The sequence below is a fragment of the Ambystoma mexicanum genome, chromosome 9 (assembly GCF_040938575.1).
Source record: "Ambystoma mexicanum isolate Mex_15411 chromosome 9, UKY_AmexF1_1, whole genome shotgun sequence".
NCBI lineage: Eukaryota > Metazoa > Chordata > Amphibia > Caudata > Ambystomatidae > Ambystoma > Ambystoma mexicanum.
The window spans coordinates 453,970,442-453,986,934 of NC_090931.1; the positions used below are offsets into that span (position 1 = coordinate 453,970,442).

Consider the following 16,493-nt stretch of genomic DNA (forward strand, 5'->3'; position numbering starts at 1 on the left):
ACTGGCCCTAGTAGCGAGCCTTCATTGATGTATCTCTTCCACTACGTTGCTGTGAGGAAGCACTTCCCGCAATGGGCGTCCTTCGTAATAACACTTCATAGAAAACCCACTTGTGTGCGCTAGACGGAGTTTACTGATGACTCCTCGAGAAAAGGTGCAGAAAAAGACCATTGCTTTAAAGCCCCAATAGAGTAACTAGTACCAGTCAATTATTCGCTAGTCCTCTGTGTGTAAATTATTCTGGAAAAATGGGACAACATTCACACAGCCGAGCCGAGCTTTCACAAATATGTTTGGACATATCATTGCTTTGCTTTGTAAATAACTAACTAGGCACCTCGGGGCACGCTCAACGGAAGTAAAGTCCAAACTCGCCCATTGGGCTTGAAGATCTCAACACTGGTCTATGAGCATGCTTTCAAAGAGATTACCGATCAACAGCGCAAGCTCACACGGCAAGGGACACCCCTAAGAAGCTACCGTTTAGGGAAGCCAAAACCTAGATTAAAGAGAATCCGTTAATATGTGATAGATAAGATTTACAAAGGAACACGTACACTTTTTAAAGGCGCCTGCTTAAAAACGTGATACAAATCTGCGCATGCTCAAGTAGGAGATAGAATGTAAGGCGCAAGCTTAAAGATGGGATACTTAGTGCCGGAAGTGCCTGCTGATATAGGCGGCTCTCTACTTAGCAGCGCGGTGAGGAAGGCTGTACGTGTGTCTTTCCTGATCTCTCGCCAGTTAGAGACATTCTACAGAAGAGATTGTAGTGCGGAATAAGCTGCAGGCGTAAGTCGGGAGAAGCGTGTGCTTCTTTTCTTTGCAAGACAGCGAGGAGACGGTTTAAAAAAAATATGTATTTTTCCAGGAAGCCCGACTGCTGGTTTTCGACTGGCCGCGGCATGGTTTCTGGGACATTGTAGGTGAGCAACATACTATCTTGTGTGTGTGTTCCGCTGAGCAGTTTCGCTTTAACTAGGTTTTGTGATGTTCCAGACAGTGACTGTAAACGTTCAGGATAATTCATGAAGCGGTGTTATTGATTTGTTCCCTTTACTACCTGTACCTGCCTATTTCATGAGTGGCGGCATTTGGGAGGTGGGGGCGGGGACTAGTGGTACTCTGGCTGCATCCAAAAAAGAAGGGAGTGGGATGGCCGGCCAGCTGTTGGTAGGTGGAGGGGCCAGGATCACAAACTTTGGCTGGCTGAACAGTGAAGCACCACTCTTCAAATTTGACCACATACCGTCCACACAGTTTGGATGTCAAAGTCTTAGTTTCCTTACAGAAAACACAAATTGCGTAATAAAGCTGCACCACAACATCAGGGAAGTCATTTCACCAAAATACCAGGGGTAGTAGAAGTGACATCACAAGACCCTTGACCTCTGATTGACCCCACCTAGAAGTGACATCATGGGAAGTGATGGAACATGACCATTTACCCCTTAACAAAAAGTGGCATCACATAGCATTGAAGTACACTATGAAAAATGTGATTACAATATCACTGTAATGTGGTATGCATTTCATGTATCAGCAGAAAAAAACATGCTATAACTGCAACTTGCGAAAAGCAAAATACATAGTCCGAAATGGATGCCTATTCTACTTTAAATACTTTTTGGAGGATTTTGTCTGCATTGTGAATTTGAGGTGTTTAAGAACAGACAAAAAGTGTGCCTGAAATAAACCTTTAATGAGTCTAGCAATTATGGTATAGAATTCCAGAAAGACACATTTGTTCCTATTTTTTCTTATTTAGGGTCACTGCTGAAAGTGTTACAACTGTGGACCCCCCCCCCTGTTTTTTGTAAGAAGCCCGAACAAGAAAGACCGCCACCCTAGAAACAAAGAGCCACATGGCATTGGCCACAGCCCAGGAGTTCAATTTGTAAAAAAACAGAAAACATAGTTACACAGGAGACCGACCCCTGGGGATCTATAAACGATGTAACTGGACAACATGTAAATCCTTATGGCAACATGGTAAAACAAAAGAATATAATTGTGGCTTTAATTTCCACATCTCTAATGGTAAACTAAAAGTCCCAGAATGCAATATGACGACTTGAAACATCTATTTAAGCCCACTGTACTCTTGAGTTATTTTAAACAAGTAATAAAATAGTTGTATAATTGGATATGTAGATTCTTTGTCATAAAGCAACTTTATTTTCGTGCATGTCAAGATTGTAGACATCATGGATATAAACTAATCTTTAAATGGGTGCTTTGTGTTGCCCACTTTTTAACTAACGCGGATTTGCAAGGTAACTGGTGCATTGTGAGCTGTTTGAGTTGCAACTATTCCATCATGCATATGAAAGGTGCTGCCACTGATTAAAAAAATGTTTGCAACCTGAGTACCTTAACGACCTGCAGAGCCACGGACACTGTATGTGTCTACCTCACAGACTGTGTGAACTGGCGTTCCACCGATTTATTTTACACTTCCGTCTCTGATATTAGCAGTGCTTTAAGTTGGGTGAGAAATGGGGGTGGGGGGAGAGCTGTAATGAGGGTGCGTGGCCTAATTGATGGTTGTGGCATGAATGTTGGGCGTGGCATTACACTGTGCTGTTCCATAGGTACTGAATTGCTTTTGTTTCATTTATAGACTGTTTGACACGCAAAGTCAGTTACAGGCTTCATGTGTCAAGTAGTCTTAACTGAAACAAGATATCCAGCACTTACGAAATGGCACTGTGCTATTTCGCAGGTGCTGGATTTCGACTGTTTGTTTGAAACATGAACACGAAAAGCAGTCTATTGAATAAAACCAAAGATTCTAGCAACTCTGAAATAGCACAGTGGCTTTGACACTGGTTTGATAGCAGCAGGACTCTGGTTCGAATCCCCAGGCCTCGGCGATTTTAAATAAATAAATAAAAAATATATATATTAGTGTTTGTTGCTTGTGGGGAGGAATCCCTGGCAGTGTTCCAGCTCGACCAGAGCTTTTGGATACTGCCAGGGCTCGGCCCCACCTAGCTCTGCATATTAGTTTTTCTCTTAAGTCTGGCTTGTTAAAACTCGGAAGCAAATGAAACAATGTGGCAAGATTCAGAGAAGGGGAGTGGAGTCTTTTTGTGTTTATTTTTGTATTGAAAATGAAAAGCAAAGACAAATTGATGGACGTGGCAGCTCAAATGAAGCGTGGTGTCAAACATTGTTCGTATGATTTTTTTTTTAATACGGCGCATAGCAGCCATCTGCATAGTTTCCAGGTGCTTTTTGGTGGGTCAGACAATAAGAGGGATGGGTTTGTTAGTGGGAGGGTGGAAGAGGGCCTTTTTGTTTTCACATGGTTTATAAACCTTACACATCATAAAAGAAAATCCATTTAACAGCATATCATTTTCAAAATCATAAAATGTTAGCATTCATGTATTCCTAAAATAAAAAGCTCATTGGGACATAAATACATGATATCTAAAACCACAAAGGGACCAATTTCCTATGCTTATTGTTCTAAAATCCATTGCTCCAATAAAAATCCTGCTTCCTTTTTTTTACATTCTATTTTCATAACAGATGCAGTTAAATCAACATTTATTGGTATTTCCCCCACCCACCAGATGTCTGTACGGTTTCCTTTTTAGCCTCAGATCATTACACCACATTTACCAAATATGTCCAGAATGCTTATATTTTGTGGGCACCATTGTACCATATAGTCACTCTGCAGGTAGTTCAGTACCGTTCCCCAGTTCTGCTTAAAGGAGTCTGTCTCCCTGTAAATTGTAGGTTACCCATTCCATTGCCACGAAACTCCATACAGTCCTGATTTGTTGGACTCTGTCTTCGTTTCAAGTGTTGAGCTATTGTGAGCCATGTAGCTTTTCTTTTATTAGGGTCATAAAAGCCCTCTTCTGTTTCTTGGAGTGTTTTCTCCATTGGCTCCCATAGGACACAGAGCCAGATCCTTTTTGTCCAATGTTCAGGCACATTATCCTAATTTGTGCCTGAACACCCTTCCAGAATGGCTGCAAGATCGGGCATTCCCACCAAGCATGTAGCCAATCTCCTATTGCCCCACATTCCCCCCAGCAGCTATCTAGCACTAAGGGACAGGATACATGGCATGAAGCCTTTCCAGGGTATAGTGCTATTGGAATAGTACTTTGAGCCACATTTCCCTCACTTGTATAGAGCGTGTTATTTTTGGGATTAGACCCCACATGTAACCCCAGTGATCTTCCGTTATAGGTGTGCCGAGTGTCTTTTCCCACTTTTTAATATATTTCCATTGAACGAGCTATGTGGTCACTAAGATGTTTATATAAAGTCGAAATAATGGGTCTGTTTCGATTGGTGTCACTTGGTGCGGCGTGGCCTCTATTCTGATAGTTGGAGCATTGAGCCAGTGTTTCATTTAATTATACCCAAATCTATCATATTCATTCACTCCTATGTCCCTTATACATTCTTCAAATGTCCGATGGATGTGCCCCAGAAACATATCCCAAATTCTGACACCCTGCATACCTTAAATGTTCCATTTTCTCTCTCCAGGTGGGAAGTCTGGATTCCCAAAAATTGATTCGAATGAGGAAGGGTTCTCTGTCGGGTGGCTCCCCTTCTTTGAGTCCCACACCTCTGCTCCCAGCCCCACAATTTCACTGGCCTGAATATTAGGATGTCTATGCTTCTTGTCTAGCCACAATAATTCTGATAGGGGTGCCCCTGCTACTGCCCTATACTGCAGTGCCCATATTTTCCGTCAGATCTGCAAACCATTCTCTCACCACCCGTAATTGAGCTGCTTCAAAATACTTATAGAAATGGGGGAGTGCCAGCCCCCTGATTTCTCGGCGCTGTCAAAGTGGATATTGCTATTCTCAGGGGCTTGTTTTGCCATATATATGCCGACAACATTTTCGTGAGGGATCGGAAGAATTACTTTGAAATCCAGATTGGGAGTGCCTGAATATAATATAAAAGGTTGGTCAATATTACCATCTTTATCACCGTTAATCTCCCCAACCAAGATGTCGCTAAGGGATACAATTTCTGCAGATCAGTTTTAATCTTAAGTAGTTGGGGGGGGGGGGGGGGCGGGGATAATTTGCTCTATATACCCCCTCTCTGCGATCTTTAGTTGCGTCTGAGAGCCCAGCCTGGTTATTGTCTCTGGGTCCACTGATTCAATATTTCTGATTTCTGCCTATTTATTTTTAGTCCCGAGACTATCCCAAACTCCTCCTATTCTTTCATCCATGCCGGGATTGAATCCCCCGGGTCAGTCAGCACAATTAACATGTCCACATATGCTATGGCTTTATGCTCATCCCCCGCCATTTCATTTCCTCTTATTTGATCCGTCCCCGAATTCTGGCTAATAATGGTTCTTAGTAAATTGCATACAATAAGGGAGACAATGAGCAGCCCTGCTTCGTTCCCCCCCCTAATCTCTATACTACCCGACACCACACCATTTACTGCAACTCACATTGTTGGAGAGCTATACTTAGCTCTGATCATCTGGAGAACCCCTTTGATAAACCCCATCTTTTCCATTGTGTGGAATCAAAACGGACCATTCAACTGTGTCAAATGCCTTTTTCTCATCTAAGGCCACTAGCACTGCCGGTTTTTGCGACTTAGTGGTTTTCTCTACTAAATGACATATTCTGCGAGTGTTATTGTGCGTTTGCCTCTCCAGGATGAACCCTGATTGGTCTTCGTTCATACGTTTGGGCATTTATTGGGTTATTCTGCCTGCCAGGATCTTTGCGTATAGTTTCTGATCCAGATTGATCAGTGCTATTGGTATATATGATCCTGGAATTGTTGGATCTTTACCCTGTTTATGGAATACTACCAATTTTGCATAATTAGTGGATTGTGTAATTGTACCTTTCATTCTAAATGTATTAAAGAGTTTCGTTGGTCGTGGGGCTAAGATATCTACTTTGTAAAAGCTTGCTGGGTATCAGTCCGGGGCCAGCGCCTTATCCTTCAGTAGTGTTCTAATTGCTGCCTTCACCTCTTCTTGTATCTCTCTCTAGAAGCTTCCTCCCCCAAAATCTGAGGAAGTTTAATTTTTGCCAAATAGATTGCCTGTTTGTCCGGGGGGTTCTCCGTCGTATACAATGATGAATAGTACCCCTGGAATATGTCAACTATCGCCTTGTTCGCTGTCTCTATGTCCCCCTTTGAGTTCTGAAGTTTCATTACCCTTTGGGCACATGTTTTTCCTTTCAATAGTCTACCTAGCAGCCTATCTGCTTTATTTGCCTTCAGATAATATCTTTGTTTCGTATAAAGTAGGGCCATCTCTGATCGTTTTGTGCGGAGAGCATATAGTTGGCCTTGAACATGTCTCGGAGCCCTCTGATTCTTCCTATTTGGGCCTTTCATCAGCTCTCCTTGTATCTCTGTTTTGCCTCCATTTCCTCCTCCCACTGCCGCCTTTTGTTTTGTCACGTGCTGCTTTAATAGCTATTACTTAGCCCCTCAATACTACTTTAAAGGCATCCCACACCATCTACGGGGGGAGCGTCCAGTGTCTCATTGTCCGCAAAGTACAAAGCTATTTGATCCTGCATCGAGTCAGCTATTACCTGATCATGTTATACCTCTGTCGGAAATCTCCATTTCCATAGTCCTTCCTAGGGGTTACCCAACGTTAATTTAATCATCAACAGGGCATGATCTGATAGGCATATGGACCCCAACTCAACACTTTTTTTGAGCAGCCCAATCAAGTGTGTGGAGGCCCAAATATAGTCTATCCTGGACATGGATAGGTGTACGTGTGAATAGTGAGTACATCTCTGTGCCTGCCCCCTTTTTGCCCTCCATGTGTCATGTCGGCCCAGTGCTGTCATCCTTAATTTAAGAGCCTTGGCAGGGGCCTTTGCCTGTTGAGTAGCTTGTGTATTGCTATCCTGTTGGGGAACCCACGCTACATTAAAATCTCCCACCAATATTATGTTCTCTTTTGCAAAATCCTCCAGTCTTGATATCTTTTCCCTCAGAAACATATCCTTGTCTGTGTTGGGAGCATATACTGTGGCCAATGTGTACATGTGTAATTCAATTGCTACATTCGAAAATATGGACCTGCCTTCTGGGTCGACATGGAAATTCAAGACCTGTATCCCCAGTTTGTCTTGTAGTGCTATGAGCACCCCCGCTGTCTTGTCAGAGGCATTCGCCTGATAGATCTGAGAGAACCCCATGATCCTCAACTTCCCCCTTTTCGCTCTTCTGTATGTGCGTTTCCTGGAACATAAAAATATTATATTTTTTCCGCCCGGTAATAACCTTCTAACATTTGCCTCTTAACAGGGGTATATGATAATACCTTGAGATCCAACATCATATCTCCGATTCTTTTGTATCACCTGTGTTCCACAAACATCTCTGCGGTGTCATTCCATTCTGGTATACTTTCTCCCCCCTCCCCTCCTTCCCTGAGGAGGGCTCAGGTTCCTAGGATCGCTCGGATGTTCTGCCCACCCGCCAGCCCCCCGCGCCTGGCCCTCACTTCTTCCCACAGTCAAATTGTGGGGTTTAGTACTAAACCCCACTCGGATTCTCGGTCTTTCGTTACCCAAGCCTAGCCCCTTGGCTGCTTGGCTACAAACATGTATGCCCCCCTCCTTGAAACAATAAGTTCTCTTCCCCTCTCAGATGTCGTCATCAGTCCATGGTGGAACCCCCGCACCCCCCCCATTGCTTAGCAAAACCTGGGCGTTTGGGGTTTGTTTACATTCTTATTTCTTATCTCCACCCTTGCCTCTTTGTTTTTGTCTTACTCTCCCAGCCCTCTGCGCCAAATTTCTCTCCTTTTTTGTAGGCTTCCCCAGCCTTCTGCGGCTTCCTCTGGCAGGTCCAGTGTCCGTACTCCCTCGTCGGAAGATGTGATCCTAAATTGTCGCCCTTCCTATGAGAATAGGAGGCTGAAAGGGAAGGTCCATTTGTTTCTGCGCCAGGAATCTCACCACCAGGCCCATCTCCCTCTGTTTTTGTAGTGTGGATTGGACAAGATCTTGGTACAGCTGTACCTCTAGTCCATTGATGGCCGTTATTTCTGCTGTTCTTAGAATTTGCTTTTTCTGATTGTAGGATGCCAACACTGCTAATACATCTCTTGGGGTGAGCCTGGCTCCAACCATTGTGGGCCCACCCAATGCACCCGATCTGTTGGGATTGGTTCCTCAGTGGTACTTGTCAATATGTCTGCAAACAGTTGTTGCACCCTATCCATCAAATCTTTATCTGTGATTAACTCTGATAAGTTTTTAATTCTTGTACAGAGGGCGCTAGAGAGCCGTCCAAGATGGCAGCTCACTAGAGAGCTCCACACCGATCCTGATAAAATAGCTTCATACCCCCCCTCCCCTCCCCCCTTCCTCCCCCAATCTCCCTCCGTCGGTCTCGATATTGTGTCCCAAGACTCTAACGTCTGACGGATACCAATTTCAACCTGGTCAACGCAGTGGGGGCGAGGCTGCAGTGGCGCTGCACTACGGCAACGGGGCGTTCAATCCTCCAGCAACATCCTCACCCAAGCGACCACCCCCGGATTCAACCAAGGAGCAGGCTGCTGAGCAAAGTGAGCGGTGCCTGGGTCCCCTGGAGGTGGTGCCCGCGGCGGGCCGGGAATCCACGGTCTGAGAATAGCAGAGGCAGCTCAGAACCCGTCCGGCCTACCTGTGTCATCGGGCCTCCGGACGGACAGGGCGCTGCCGCTCGCCTCCAACTTGCGGGGCCCTCCAGACCCAGCCGGAGCGGAGAGGGAATGAACCTGGACACACCACCAGCGCCAGGTAGGAGAGACGCCGCCCTGGCCTTGTCCACCCCGCCCCAGGTCTCAACCTGCAGATTCCTGTACGGCTACCCGACCCCACAGGAGTGACGATCCACAAGCCTCCGACACCTCAAAATTCTAACGGCCGCAGCCCCATCTCCAGCGAACGATCCGCCAACATCGAAGACCGCTGTCAGACACCCGCGCGACAAACAGGCGTGAGGCCTGCGCAGCTACCCCATCCAGGACTTTCTGGCCTGGCCGTGGGAGTACTTTAAAGCTCACAAACTCTCCAGCTCCCCAAACGGCCCCGGGCCCCACCATCGCCAAAACGCCCTGCCGGCGGCACCCCAATCGTGGCCAAGCGAACAAGGAACACAGCGAAATAATTCACTGCTGGGGCCCACACCGCACTGCGATAACTCCACGGCAGCGGCGGTCACGGGAAAGGCCCCTGCTGTTATTCTGAAACCCGACAGCGGGGCGCGACAACCACAGCTCCACAGAACTATCACTCAAGCCGCCCACTCAATCTTCCGCCAAAACCACGCAAGTCTGCTAGTACCCCCAAGGCCAGTCGAGTGGGCCCTCTACACCCAGCGGCGTAAATTTGAACAGTACGCGATCATCCAAGCTGAGCGCCACGCCGCCGGCCCAGCAAAGTCAAGAATCCACAACAGAATGGGCAAAACGGACAAATCGCAACGAAATTTATTGTTCGAAACCGGGGCCATAGCCAAAACTCCCAAGCAGACGAATCGAAAGATAGCGCCATCGCCAAGCATGGAACAGGAGGCCAAGTCGATACACCCCCAATCTCTCGACATACGAGAAATACTGCTCGAACACAAAACAGGCATAGGCAACCTCGATGCCAAAATTTTGACACCCTCTCATCCAAAGTCGACCAAATACAACACCGCCTTGATAAACACGGCGAGAGGCTTGACACCGTTGAACAGAGGGCCTCCGATCTTGAAGATAACACCACATGCCTGTCCTCATCATTAGAAAAGAAATTGTCGCCAAAAACGAAGACTTAGAAGGGCTCAGCCGCCGCAACAACATTAGACTGGTGCGGATCAGAGAGCAACAAAATCCTGCAAAAATGGAAGACTTTGTGGAACAACTATGCAAAGAAATCTTCGGAGCAACCACCTTCTCGCCACTATTTGTGGTTGAAAAGGCTCACAGGATCCCAACCAACCGCCCAATACCAGGAACTGCACCTCGCCCTATTATCGCCAAACTGCTGAATTTTAGAGACCGCGATCTAATACTCAGGCTGGCCAGGGACAAAGGCGACATCCAATTCGAAGGCGACAAAATCCAAATCTACCCCGATTTCTCACTGGCGGTGCAAGCGTCCCGCAGAGCCTTCGGTGGAGTTAAACGTCGCCTCCGAGAGGAGCAAATCCAATATTCAATGCTTTTTCCAGCCAAATTACGCATCCTCATGCAGAAAAAACACAATTCTTCATTTCACCAGAAGAAGCCAATATCTTTCTCGACAATATTGGATGTCGCCCATTATGCAAAATGCCTAGACCACGAAGGAGGGATAGGAACGGGAGCGATCCGCCCTGAAAAGTGCTCCACATTCAGCTCAACTTGGGGGGAGAGGGGAGGGATCGGAAAATGAGCAAAATTATATACACCTCGGGATGGGTGTTCTTGGAGGGCACCAGCGCCCCGTGCACAGCACTGTTAACTAAGTTACCTAGGGAGGGGTCATCTTCGGGTGGGTTGGGGGTTGCCTGACAGGGAGGGGAAAAGGGGAGATGGGACTCAAGTTGGGGAAAGAGTTCCCAGAAGAAACAAGCCAGCAGTTTAAGACGGGCACCGACCGGGGCCAAATCCAGCCCCACCCGAACCCGACCGGGACCAATGTCTTCACCTCGAATAGACGAATTTCCTTTTCGAATCGACATGCACTCAAGAAAAGTCGCTTCAAGCACCCAAAACCACCAAACAGTAATAGAGCAACAGAAACCACGCACCAACTTTAAACAAATTCAAACTAGCTACATGGAACATTAAAGGGGGCAACCAGCCTTCCAAAACCAGGAAGTTGTTACACTATCTCCGACGTCACAACGTCGATGTGGCCCTCATCCAAGAGACACATTTACGACCTAACTCAGAAAACCACTGGGCGAAAACATGGGAATGCCACAGATACTTCGCCTCGTTTTCATCATACGCCAGAGGAGTCGCCATACTGATCAACAAACTTCAGGCTAATTCGGACCCAGAGCGACTCCGAAGGGAGAACACTGCTCGTCCACGGAACCATAGACTGGGAAGAAATACTCATGATTAACTCCTATGGCCCCAACATCGATGGCTCCAACAATTTCGACTGGGTCCAGACCCACATTGCATCAAACAGGGAGGCCACAATAATATGGGGTGGCGACCTAAACACCCCGCTTGATCCTTGCACAGACAAAACACACAAGACAACCGCCCCACTCTCCAAGGCGAGTATGCAAATAACTGAAATATGCAAAGCACACAATCTCATTGACATATGGAGAAGCAAACACTGTGACTCTCTGGAGTTCAGTTTCTACTCCTGGGTACACAAATCCAGCTAGAGACTCGATTACATCTTCGTGTCGGCTCATAGCAGACTCCAATGGGTCGAATGCCAAATCCTACCCAGGTCCATCTCGGACCATTCAGCGGTCACCTTAGTGTGCACAACATCTCGGAGCAGCTTCACTAGGCCCCAATGGAGATTCAAGCCCAGAGCCCTCCAAGATCAACTCTTTGCCGATGAATTACGTTCGGAGCTGAGCACATTTCTTGAGACAAACCAAGGCACGGTAGCTTCGCCGGGAACACTCTGGGAGACATTGAAATGTTTTATCAGAGGAGTGTGCCTAGCAAAAGAAAATTGAATCCTAAAGAGGTTAAGGGAAGAATTAAACACATGCGAAAATCACCTCAAAACACTTGAACAAGCAGCAACAGTCACAAATACTCCCGGCTCGCTAGTTGCACTCAAGGCAGAATTGGAAACCTTCAGATCACTAGCAGACAGAGAAGCCAAATTCCTAGCAAGCCACCACAAAATCTGGCAGTATGGCGAAGGGCAACGACCCGGTGCACTACTTGCAAGACTAATCACTGCAGAACGAAAACCCACGACAGTCGAAGCGGTGCGGGACACGTCGGGAACCCTTGTGTAATCTGAAGACGATACCAAAATCTATACGACTCCCAACTATTCCAGGTAGCCCACCGAAAAAATGGAATACCTAAATACCACCGAATTATATTGGACGAGTGCCGAGTTACGTGAACCGTTGAACGCACCCATCACTACGGCAGAGATCCAAGAAGTCAAAGCCTTACCGAGCACCAAAGCCCCAGGACTGGACGCCCTAACAGGTGAATTTTTTTTTTACAAATTTTTCGCAGATATTCTAGCCCCGCGCCTCCTCCAGGTCTACGAAGAAGCCATAGCCAAAGACCAACTACCACCAACCCTGTACACGGTGAATATCATTCTACACAAAACGGGTAAACCCAAGGAAGATTGCGCCTCCTACAGGCCCATATCGTTAATAAATGTGGATAACAAAATCTTTGCAAAAATCCTGACTAGAAGGTTGCCACCCATGCCCGCAATGGTTCTGGCAGACCAAGCAGGATTCGTTCCAGGTAGAAACACATCATTCGGCCTCAGAAGAATGTTTGGAGCGATGGAGGCCTCAACCCAGAAAACCAAGCGGTAGCAGTGCTTCTCGATGCTGAGAAAGCATTTGACTCTGTGGAATGGCCCTTTCTATTTGCAATATTAGAACGAATGGGCCTCGGCAAACGATTCATCCAAATGATAGACCCTCTCTACAAATACCCAACATCTAAAATTAATCTTGGAAACAAAAGCTCCGCCGAAATCCTCTTACGCAGAGGGACCAGGCAGGGCTGCCCGCTGTCAGCATTGCTCTTCGCCCTGGTCATGGAACCCCTAGTGTCCGGCCTGAGGCTTTATCATCTGCACAGAGGTCTCGCCTTCGGCACGCACAAATTGGTGGTTTCACTTTACGCCGACGACATAGCACTCTTCCTTTGCGACCCATATGACAACCTGAATCCGGTAATGCGAGCAGTCCTCAAATTCGGCAACTTCTCGGGACTAAAAATTAATAATGCAAAATCGATAATCTTCCCTCTCACAGAATCAACCAGAGAATTCCAAGATGACTTTGGCTTCCACTAGCAACACTCGAAGGTCCGGTACCTGGGGATTCTCATGTCCAGAACCAGCACTGACATCATGCAAGGCAATTACGAGACGACACGACACTACCCAAACAAAAGTGAACAGATGGAAAACGCTTCCCCTCACACTTTGGGGCAGTGTGTCCCTAGCGAATGGTAATCCTCCCCAAACTACTCTACCTCTTTACAAACATCCCTCTACTACTCACGCAAAAATTCTTACGGCGAATTAACTCCATCCTTCTTGACCTCGTCTGGGCAGGAAAAGTTGCCAGAGTAGCACACAGCACTATGATCCTGCCCATAACGCAACGCGGACTGGCTTTACCCTATATAGAAGGCTACTACTGGGCAGCGCAAGCCCAGTTCCTGAGTCATTGGTATGCAACACACTTCATCCGGCCACATGTGCAAATCGAAAGCGCTCTGGCAACACCCTATCTACTTCGCGCAGTCATACTTAACGAACCACCGACACCTTCAACACCAATGAACACAATGGGCACGACGCACACGATTTGGAAACAAATCGCCAAAAGAAATGGAATCCAAACCAGATATTCTCCCCTCCTTCCAGTGAGAAGTATTCCAGGGATACCTATAACATCCGAAAAAGTGTACCAGCTTTGGACCTAGAAACTGCAAGTCCACTCATTGGGCGACCTGTTTCCGAACGGCTCGTTCCTCTCGATTCAAGAAGCCCGCGACAAAGGCGGAAACAACGCCCTTGACGTTTTCATGTACTACCGAACTCGACACGCCATGCAGTCCAACTTTGCTACATTCCCACTCCAACCGCCGACTTGGCCACTGCTCCACGGAGTGATACAAGCCCAAGGTGATGGCCGCCTGGTGTCAAATATTTACAAAGCCCTGCTAACGGAAAAACTCACTCGCTGCTCAAAAGCTCGAACAAGGTGGGAAAAAGCTCTGAACATTACGATACCCGACGAAGACTGGTCATACATACGACTCGTAAAGAAAGTTGCAATAAACACAAGGTACAAACAAATTCACTTCAAGTTTGTCCATCAGGTCTACCACACTCCAGCAAGACTACACGCCCAGGGGACGACAATATCCGGCTCCTGCTCTCGCTACGGGCACTCGGAAGCCGACTTTGTCCACCTGGCATGGTCGTGCCCCGAAATAGCATTTTGGACAGCAGTCCTAGAGAAAATCTCAGCCATAATTGGAGTGCAACTAGAACCCGACCCAACACTGACCATGCTGGGTCTAACCAACCAACTACCAGAACATACCAGAAAACTGGCGAACCTACTTTTAGTCCTGGCACGCAGAATAGCTTGCAACTGGGGCAGAGGACCGCCACCAAAACTAAAGCAATGGCTCCACGATGTCACCTACTGTCAAGATGTCGAAATGAACTACTTACGAACTCTGCCCCTCCACGCGCGCCCCCAAGGAATCTGGGGCCTCTACATAGCATACCTGTTAAATGCAGACAATGACTCGATCTCAGTCTCCACCACCAATACAATACTGTCACGAGCAACTGGATACTTCAATAGCAGCCACGATTGCCGAACAACAATAACGCTAGAACTGATAAGAAACTGAACCTAATATCAAGCGGGGATCGTTCCGAGGGAGGGAGGGAGGGAGGGAGGGAGGGAGGGGGGATAAGGGGTCTCGTTGACCGGTGCACGGTCTTGTAATGTCTTATTCTATCATTGTTGTAAAACCAATAAAGAAAGTTACAAAAAAAAGGTTCTTAATTCTTACGTTGGATCTCTGCGATTGGTGTTCCAGGTCCTTGCATTGGTTTGCCAAGTTATGTCAGACGAGAGAGATGTTCAAGAGCTTCATCGCTCTTTTGTATCCTCCTAGATATACTAAAGTGCCCTTTCCATAGTATCTTTTCTTTCTTCAAGTTTTTTCCACATCAATGTTTCAGTACTTCGAACTGGGATTGAAAAGATGTCGAATTGTTCTTGGAATTCCTTAAACTAGCTGTGAAGGTCTTTTTTCTCATTTGCGATGTCCCCTCCCCTCTACTCCCCTGTTGCAGCACATCTTGCTTTTCTCTTCCACCAGACGCCTGGGGGGGTGTTCCCAATGCCCACATGCTTTTAATATTTGCTACCTGGGGAGTGGGGGGGGGGGGGGGCTGCGTCCGTCCAATGCCTCCTTGCTCTTGGACATGACTTTACTCGCCCTGTTTTTATTGTTATGGGCTCTTACGTGCTGTGCTGATTCCTAGGAATTCCCAAGTCTTTTTTGATAGTATATTTTTTTTTAATTTTTTTTTTTTATTTTATAAAACATTTATTTTTACAGTAGAACAACAAACATCACACACAAACTGGCACTTTGTGGTGGGATTCCACTCTCCAGTGTCTGCTTTCTTGGCGCACATCCGTGGCCTCTCGCCCTTGTCCTTAGTGGTCCATGTCGCCCCCTGGTTGTCCCCCGACTCCTCCCCCACCCCCTCCCCCCCCATGGTCCTGCATTGTCTGGGTTGGGTCCCCTCTGCTCCTTCCTCCCTCAGTGAGGATTCCCTCCCCACATTACTGCCTGCTTCACAACAGTCCTCCGGCCCACTGGGGGTGCTTGTGCTAGTTCTTCCTTCATGTTGGAACAGTTCCTGTACTAGCGAGTTCCATGCGAGTATCTTGGCTCCACTCTCGCTTTCTCCCCTTGGCAGCGCACTAGTCCACACTGACGTTTCAGCTGTCGTCCATGACTACAGTACTGCCCACCATGTCTCTGTTCGGCCCGGTGCTTGAGTTCCATGTCCTTGCTATGCGGCGCTTTGCCAGTATGCACATTCGGTCTTTCATTTTTGCAATGTGTGTCCTTTGTTTGCCGCCTCTATGGAACAGGCCTAGTAAATAGGACTCCGGTGACCACGCTTGCATGTGGATTCGGCTTTCAGCCGCCTTTGCTCTTAAGTGTTCCAGAATCTTGTCAGTACCGGTGTTAGGGAGAATTCTCTGTTTAGGCTGAATTTCCTAACCTAGTGAGTCACCCAGCAGCTTTGCTGGATTTCTGGAGTTTGTTTTTTTCTCCTGCCAAGAGTGCGACTCTTTTTCTCCCACTCTTGGACATGATTTGTGGTGTTCCTTTGACTGTTAATGTGTTTTATGGGCTATGGGGTCCTTTACTCCATAGGGTCTCATGTGTTTTTACTATGTGTGTTACACAGCACCCTCCGTGCAGTGACACAGGGGTGTCATAGTGACACCCCACCATAGACTCCATACTCTGGTACTGACTGTCTCCCAGGGCATGTAAAGTCACCATTGGCTTTACTAGTCCCAAATTATGAACAGAAACCAGTACAAACCATCATATTCTGGACGTACTGGTCGGGGCAATTCGATTGCCCTGGGGTCTGTTAGTCGAGGGGGCACGTCTGCGTCCCCCCTGATCGAGTTTTGGCTGGTGGCAGTGGATACTACTCTTTATATTCGACCGCAAATATATCTCTCTGGGATTTTCCCATTGTTCGAGGCTACCAACTTTA

The 16,493-nt window shown here is 47.1% G+C and overlaps 1 protein-coding gene across 1 annotated transcript in view; it reads left to right on the plus strand.

The window, feature by feature from the left end:
• The first annotated feature begins 589 nt into the window (after positions 1 to 589).
• The window catches only part of LOC138488177 (uncharacterized), a 99,513-nt gene continuing 83,609 nt past the window's right edge, over positions 590 to 16,493 (plus strand). Inside the window, exon 1 of the mRNA XM_069614971.1 lies at positions 590 to 926. The gene's annotated coding sequence lies outside the window, so the exon portion shown is untranslated. The remainder of the gene's footprint in view (positions 927 to 16,493) is intronic.